Raw genomic sequence first — 9605 nt, 5'->3', positions numbered from 1 at the left:
TTGCAAGAAAATAAATATACAACACAAATTAAATTGAGTTACAAAATATGGTATTACTCTAGCCCAATATGAATGTTTTTACATTTGCAAAAAAAAGTAAAAGAATAAAAAATGAAAAAAAAGAAGAATTTTTTATGTTATTTTAAAGAATAAAAGTTGGGGTAAACCATCATCAAAGAAAATAAAGGTGTTGAAAAGAGTAGCAAAACAATAAGGTTGATGACTTGGTGTTGTGAAAAATTCTAAGTTATGGTTTGTAAATAATTTGGGGGAATGAATGCTCTCCTAGATCCTAAGCTTTTTTGAATCCTAGAAAAACCATGATTTCTTTATTAGCCCAGCCACGTTACAAGCCTAGTAAAGTCCTTAGTGATCCATATTGAGCATGTATGATAGCATTGACTAAGATGATGTGCAAAGTTGGGAATTTTACTATTCAGTTGTTATAATTCAAACACTTTTACCGAGACACTTGTGGGATTGAGAGAAACACTAGCATTGTGAGGATCGAAGTTTGATGATTATTCCTTGTGATATGTCATTTTTGCTAACCATTTCATTTGAAGTATATCTTGTTCTGCTCCTTTCATAAACTTATGACAACTATGAACTTGAGAATTGATCAAGTATGCAGTTATCTCATGAATTGTGATTGGTAAACTCTGAACTTTTTGCTTGAGGACAAACAAAGATTTAAATTTGGGGGAGTTTGATAACTGTTAATTATGAGTATATTTTGGGGTTAAATTATATAGGAATTTGTAATTTTTCTCTTCTAATTTTTCCTTTTTGAGCAAATAATTGTTAAATTAACATCATTTAAGTTTTTGTGCAGAGAATATTAAAAGTGAAGGAAATAAAGCCCAAACATGCAGGAATGATTAGGAAAGCAAGTTAATTAAGGAAAGAAGACTAATTGAGGAAAGAAGGGTTAATTAAGGAAATAATGACTAATTAAGAAAATAAGACTAATTGAGGAAAACAGGGTTAATTAAGGAAAGCGTAATAATTAAGGAAAGCAGAATAATTAAGGAAGAGAGACTAATTAAGGAAAGAATGGCTTGTGAATGTATGAATATATGATTTTGATGATGCCAAAGAAAAATAAAACAAGGTTGCTTTCAAGATTACTTCAACAAACATTTAAAGGTTAGGCATTGCTTCAAGATTAATACAAGATTGCTTCAACAAACAAGCATTGCTTCAAGATTAATTCAAGATCAAGCTTTTGCCTCAAAAGAAAGTGTTTCCAAGAGATCAAAGCTCTGGTAATCAATTATCAAGTAGTGAAATCGATTACCAAAAGACAATTTTGAAAAATCAGCTTTTAGAAGGATTTTGAAATTTGAATTTAAAAGCTGTAATCGATTACCATTAATGTGTAATCGATTACCAACAACGGAACTCTTGAAATTCAATTTGAAAATTCATGACCCTTCAAAATATAAATGTGTAATCGATTACCAGAAACCTGTAATCGATTACCAGTGAAGAATTTCAGAAAAAGATTTTTGAAAAGACACATCTCTTTAAACCATTTTGAAAAGGCACAAAGGGCCTATATATATGTGTGTCTAACTTCGAAAAACAAGAGAAAGATATTCTAAGAGAACTTAATTGTCAAATGCTCTCTCAACAACTCTTGGGCAAACACTTGTAAATCTATTGAGAATTCATCCAGAAACTTTAAATTGTATTATCATCTCTAAAAGAGAGAAATTCCTCTAGGATCTTCAATTTGTATCATCCACTCTAAAGGAGAGAAATCTTTTTGTTCATCTCAGAAAGTCAGTTGTAATCAAGAGATTGGTTGTCTCTTGGATTGTGAGAATTGTAATCAAGAGACGAGTTGTCTCTTGGAGAATCTTGAACACAAGGGTGAGGGATCCCAAGGTGTGTTCAAAGTCTATAAAGGATTTACAGAGATAGTGGAAAATCTCAAGTGTGTTGCTTGAGGACTGGACGTAGGCACGAGAAGTGGTTGAACCAGTATAAATCGAGTTTGCATTTCTCTCTTCCCTTATCTCATTTATGTTATTGCAATAAATTTTGTCTTGCATGTTTAAAGAACATTATTAAATTGATTGTTATTTCTTCTTCTGCATTATGAGTCTATCATTTTGAAGGGGATTAAAAGTTTGGTAGTGAGAAATTTTGAAACTTATTTCACCCCCCCCCCCTTAAGTTATTGAGGCCACTTGTCCAACATGACTAATTAAGGAAATCAGACTAATTCAGAATCCCGTTAATCTGCACCTATAAAAGAAGAAGAGAAAAGAAGGAGAAGACATACATAAATTCCAACATAATACAATTCCTTATAGAAAGCAAATGAAAGAATAAGGAGAAGTAAGCAATGAGAGTCATTCATTCCCTCTATTCCCTTTCTTATCTTTTCCCCCTTTACTAAATATTTCCCTCTTGCAATTGTAAAGTCTCCATGTCAATGAGAGGTTAAATCCCCTTTGTTGGGAACTTGACAACCAACTACTCTTATGTAATTTCTTTTCCTATCTATTTATAATATTACATTTGCATTATCCTTTCTTGTGCTTAATATTATTGCTTGTGGCTTGATCACCCATTTGCATGGTAAGTTTTAGGGGTAGCGTTAGGAAACGTTATTTTCTAATAGAACTGGAAAATGGTATCCAAATAAAGTCATCACTAGGGATATGTTGATATTTGTTTAGTCTGTTATACATCTTTGTTCTTAATGCAATTTACTATTTTAGCTCTGCAACGGGATTTGGGAGAGAAAATAGATAAATTAGGCTCTTTCGTGCGGGGGACCAAAGTTAGAGTATTCTAGTAGATGCAGGTGTAAATTGAAATAATTATAAATAGAGAAAAATCATTAACATTACATCAAAGAGCAGCTCTGGTAGGCTAAGTTTCCAACATTCTCATCTTCTGAATTTCCTTCTACAATATTATTGGATTTTCTCATCTTTTCTGTCTTTAATTAATTAATTTAAATTTATGTTTAATTCTTTTTCTTGGTTGATTTAATTTTCAGCAGTTTAATTTATTGTTTTCTACAACCTTTCCAAATCTTTTTATTAATTAAATATTCATCTACCTAAGTACAAGCAAAGTCCTTATGAATTTGACACTCAAACTTTCATTTTAACTTTACTACTTGGGACGAATTGGTGCACTTGCCAATTCATCAACAATCAAGACATTAATTGGTCCGTTAAACACAATCAATTTGTGAATAAAAGAATAAGAACAAAATTAAAATTCATAATATAACCCAAAATTTATCCTCTAGGGATCCATACATATGTTCATTCTAATCCTCACGTGTGAGTAACTCATTCCTTACCTCTAAATGGGCTCACGTGAGTAGTCCAATAGTGATAGCGATGTCTCTAGCGATTTCCTAAGATTCCTCAAGTTTTTCCTCTGGTTTCTCTACTAGGGTTTCCAAACATTAGAGAGAAGAAGAAAAGATTGGAGCATTAATTTTACTGTCTCTGTGCGAGGGTACTTTCTCTCTCTACAAAATTATTTCACAAATCCCAATGGCAAAAATATTTGAAAATTAGTTCCACACCTGGCATCCAAATTTCAGGACAATCCAACAATTAATGAGCAAAATCATAGTTTTACTAAGATAGGTTTGAGTGTATTCAGAAAAAATAGAGGGGTTAGGAGAGGAAGAGATAACGAATTTGGGAGCAAAAGAGGGTAGAAACATATCTTAATGTAAAAACTGACCTAATATGTCTCTGCTTATAACTAGGGTACTCTGAGCTTATTATTTTCTCTATTTTTCTTTATTTTATTATTTTATAAAAAAACTTTATTTTCTCCCTAATAATGAATAAATATAACATCTTTTTTATTTTCTGCATATTTATTTTTATTTACCTTAAAACCATTATTTTAATTAATAAAAATATTTATCCTTATTTATTTAATTACAAAAACCTCATTATTATTCTAAAACTCTATTTATTTTTAAATAAAACATTTTTTAATTTATTTTACGAAAAATGGGGTATTACACACATGGGATCAACATAGGCTTAAAGGAGCACTCAAACTGATTGTATTTACTCCCAAGATCTAGATTCAGAAGAATCCGTTAGGACCTTACCTTCCTGATTCAGGTTCAACCCCTAAAACAACTTTTACATGCAGACACTACTCATGAATTATACAATACCCGCAATCTCACACTTATTTTCTAACATGTTTATCACAATGTGCTATAATTTAACACCTCAGGTTCCTAATTTGGAATCCTGCATTTTCCTTTTAGCACCTCATGCATTGCGCTACAATTTAACACCTTAGGTTCCTAACTTGGAACCCTACACTTTCCTTTTAACACCTTGTGCATAAACATTTTTTTCAAGGTAAACACCAATTGAGTTATTGTATAATTCATAACTCACAAATTAACTCATGCTCAACTTGCCACTTATACTTAATCTCAATCACAATTTCATAATCTCAAAACGATATGTCATTATGCCTCATGTTTATTCATACATCTTCATAACATTCATAACTAAATACATAAGGTACAACATAGACATGTACATCAAATCTAACCATAATATTCTCAAACTCCAACACTTAAATAATTTTCAGAATCATACTATAAAAACACTACAATATTATTTACATTAAATATTAATATTAATAAATATATAGCTAAATCTATATATATAAAACTAGCACACATCATACTGGATCTTGAATTTCAAAGTAAACTTTCAATGCACCAATTCCAAATAAATATATGAACACTTTACCATGCATTTATATATATACACGCATACATGTAACTAACATGAAACAAGACAGAAGAGTAAACAATTCAAATATATATATAAAAAGTAGAAAACAAATCTACTGGATTCAATTACATAAAAAAATTATCATAAGTAAATACTTATACAGTAACTAAAGTTGTCATTGAAAATATCTTTCCAAACTAATCTCAAGTATTTTAAAACACACACACATGTATATAAAAATGTAAAAATAAGTATACATGAATTCATATATATTATTTAAAATGCACCACACAATGTATTGAGAATCTTTGGTCAATTTCAATTATAATATTAATTCCAAACTATATTAAAAAAATCCTAAAAAGCACGAAAAGAGAAAAAAAATACAAAATCAATATCTCACTCCCTCTCACGGTAAATCCCACTTTACTTAATTTCATTAATTCACGCTAATTAGAAAAAAACCCAATTTGTAGGATTCACACTCAACACAAGAACATACCAATTTCACAACAATTTCACATCGAGACATCAATTGATCCATCAAACACAATAAATTTGTATTTATCATTGCACAAGTAAAATTAAAATGCATAAACACCCCAAAATTAACCCTAATTTGATCCTCTAAGGATCCCTACATATGTTCACTCCAACCCCAATTGTGATAAACTCACCCCTTACCTCTAAGCGGGCTCATGAGTGTAGTCCAAAAATGATAGCAGTGTCTCTAACGGTTTTCTAAGATTCCTCAAACTTTTCCTTTGGTTGCTCTGCTAGAGTTTCCAAGTGTTAGAGAGAAGAAGAGATTGGATCCTCAATTTCATTGTCTCCCCGCGAGGGACATTTGTCTTTCTACAGGATTTCTTTCACAAATCCCAATGGTGCGAGTGTGCGAAAATGGGTTCCGAAGGTGGTATCAAAATTTCAGAATGATCAAACGATTAACAAGTTCAAGATCATAGTTTTACGGGGACAAATTTGAGATTATGCGGAAAAAGAGAAGGTTTTGAAATAGGAAGAAGGGACAATGAATTTGGGAAGAACTCTATTTTACTCTTTCATGAAATAAATAACCAATTAAAATATCTATTTATTTTCTAAAACATCATTTTACTCTATTTATTTTCTAATACTATGAAATCCTTATTTTAATTAACAAAAACTATTTTCTCTCATTTATTTAATTTCTAAAAACTCTATTTTTTTAAAATAAAATTATTTTTTATTTATTTTATGAAAAACGGGATGTTACAACTATGATACAAAGTTCTGGAAATATATTTCTATAATAGATATATGTTATTTTGAAAAGACAATTATGATATTAATAAAACTTACGTTAACCAAATCTCTTAAAAGTCATTGTAGCTTGCAATCATTGATGTTGTAAACCTAGATTAGAAAATAAATGCTTATTTGAACCCATTTAAAAGAGAGAAGTCACTGTTAAAAGTTTTTCTTTGCATTTAAACACACAATGTTACCATTTTAATATATTTTTTTTATCATATTTACCATTTTGAACACTTATCTTACACTCCCATGTTTATTAGTTTTATTTTCATCCTATCACCGTTGCTCTTTAAAACCTAACTAAAATCTTATTTTTCATCCTATCTTTATTGGTCTTTAAAAAATTCTAATTTTGAATACCATCTCTACCCCATATTCATTATATAATAATATTTATATCACATATAATATTGTGCATTTTCTTCATGTGACACTACATTTCAAGATACATTCATCACTAATTTCATCTATTATACATCTTAATCACAATCAAAAGCTTTTGATAGTGGCTTCTCTCCTTTAAGTGTGTTCAAGTAAGCATTCATTTTCTAATATAGGTTTACAATGTCAACGATTGCAGGCTTCAATTACTCTTAAGTGATTTGATTAAGGTATGTTTTATTATTATCGAAAATGTCTTTTCGAAGTAACATATACCTATTCTGAAAATATATTTTCAAAATAGGTATATGATACTCCAGAAATATATTTCTGGAAGAGAAAAAGGAGGTTCCAAGAGGTGTAACCCTTTAAGGAAAAAAGGTATAAGGTAATTAAAATATAAAAATGGGAGATTAGGTGTATATAGCAAAAATTTGGGTGTAAATAATAAGTGGCAAAATATATACAGCTCTGGCCCAACTCTTGTTAGTCTATTGTGGCCTGAATTAACATGGTCATGAATATCTATTCTCAGGCTGTTGTTTTCTGCACCTCCAAGTTACTTCCTGCACTTTTTTTTTATGAAAATGATTTGGAATACTGTAGACAATTAGATTCTCCAGTGGTTCTAATCCTGACACCCATCTATCCTTCCAAAATTTGATAGAAAGACCATCTCCTAACCTCCAAATGATATTGTTGTTAAAAATCATCACAAGACTCAAATAAACCCTTCCAAAAGTTACTACCACTATGAGAACTGTCTACTATAGGTTTAGTATCATCACCAATCACCACACCTATACTTCTCCCTTATGACCTTCACCCATAATGGCCTATCTGTGGAGCAAAGTTGCCAATTAGCCCTCTCCATAAAAGTTGTCTCATCTTCCTCAACCCCAAACCTGCAAGATGCAAAGGTGAGCGTCCCATCATAATCTGGCTTGTTGGGCTCGGTGGTGACCTACGCCAAGAAGTGCAAACCCGCACCGATCATGATCGTGGTGGAGGTGATGGCTTTGGTGATGGTGGTGGAGGTGACGATGACGGATACGGTGGTCATGGGAGGGAGGCAAGAGAGGAGCCACGGGCCAGAAGGTGGTGCTGTGCGACAATATGCAGAGAGCTCAGGATTCATTGTTTGGTTCGCGAAGTCCTTAAGAACCTTCCCGAGGATGGTCTGCAGTACTCTGTTACCTACACTGAGCACGTTAAGGGAAAGACAGGTATCACGGTGGATGTTGTTGCCGCTCTCAAGAGGTAAGTTAGTGTGAAGTGTTGCGACAAGCTTCCCCGTAGTGTTTCCTTTGCTGGTAAGCAGGGCCGGCAAGGGTGCGGGGTGTTGCGGCATGAGTGTGGGGCGTGGCGGTGAAGTTGGCACGGACCTGGGTGTGGTGAACGTGGGTGATAGAGTTGGCTTGAGCGACGGAGTCCGCAACAGAGGCGATAGTAGAGTGTGGGTGATGAATGTCTTCGCAAAAGAAGAAGACAGAGGTGTGGGTGAGTGGTGTTGACGGGCTTCCAACACCATAATGCGGTGAATGAGTTCATCTAGTTTGGTGGTGACATGGAGTTGAGTGGCAGCAAGGTCAACAATGGCAGCTTCAATACGACCCAAACACTCGGAGGAGAGTTCGTCGTCCGCCATAGGGACGTAATGAAAGCACCAATTGTTATGTGCATAATTTTTGCTCTATGGTTCCTAGAATTCGAGGACTAGGAAACCTCCAGAAAAAGGAGATTAAGAGAGGAAATTTCTGATTATATTTCTGCTTGCTTTTGCATTACATAAGTTTGTTATTTATAGGCAATGAAATGTTGTTTTAATTCAAGCTATTTTTGCAAATCCTAAAGGATAATGCTAGCACTAACCGATTGGGATGTTATCCTAATAGAAAGATGTTTCCAACATACAGAATATTCTATTTGTCCAATGCTAAGGTGCCAGCTCAGCATCCTTGGTCCAAGATTGTTATGCAGTCCCTACGCGTTTGTGCCATTTTGATCCTCAAGTGAGTGCTTGTCTCCTTCTTGTCTGCTAGTAATTCTTCCTTGCTCTGCTGCTTCATAACATTCTATGTTGCTGGTGCTGCTTGCAATGGTGCCTCATGTGTTCTGTTCATAACACAAACTCAGAGTGTCCATCTTCAACAACATCCTCCAAATACCTATCTAACTTTTTTTTTGTGCACCTCACCCTATTTTTTCTTCATTTTCATTCTAAATTCACCATCCCAATCATCATTCTTATATATATATATATAATAAATTTTATATTTTAATTAATTAGGAGTTCACAGGTCAGGTCAGTGGATTTATAAATCTAAATCCCTAACTCAACCCGTACATGAACGATTTTGATCGATTTAATTCGATTTTAATTCAAATACATAAATGATTAAACTCAAATTGTTCATATTGATCTGAGTTAATTCGAATTCGCGAGAAACTAGTACTCATGAAGATCTCTATTAAGGAGGAGGAGGACATAGTATATGTGTTGCAAGTGGAAAGTTGAAGAAAGAACTAAAATGATACATTTCAAAAGCATAAAGGATGAAAGTAAAACTTTTAAAATTTGATATACCAACAAAAATAAAATTTAATAGATAAAAACTGACATTAAGCCTTTAAATATCTAGCATTGATATTATTCACATTTTTATCAACTATTTTTTATTGTGATTAAGTGGTGTTTGAGTCATTTTGCACCTACCTTAGTATTATATTCATTGAAACCTAACTCCAAATAATTGGTACACGTACCTCAATTCACGATAAAATTTCCAAAGTGTTGGATAATTAAAATGGTCTCATTCTCGTTCTTTCCCGACACTCCATTACTTACGAGACGGCAGCAACTGCTTCACTGTCATATTGTAAAATAATGATTTGCATTTCTTAAAATAACAACAGAAAAGAAGATCACTGCACACACACACAAAATAAATATATATATATATATATATATATATATATATATATATATATATATATATATATATATATATATTGTGTGTGTGTATGTATTGGCTTCTGCTATTTGTAATGACATGTTTGTTATTTAAGTTAACAAATGACATGTTATTTGATACTGCGAATCAAATCAACTAATATGAACAAACAAAAGAGAATAACAAACCGCATAGGCATTTCTATTTAAGATCTTGT

This window comes from Glycine soja, chromosome 18 (assembly GCF_004193775.1).
Source record: "Glycine soja cultivar W05 chromosome 18, ASM419377v2, whole genome shotgun sequence".
In the NCBI taxonomy this organism is placed as follows: domain Eukaryota; kingdom Viridiplantae; phylum Streptophyta; class Magnoliopsida; order Fabales; family Fabaceae; genus Glycine; species Glycine soja.
This window is presented reverse-complemented; position numbering follows the sequence as displayed.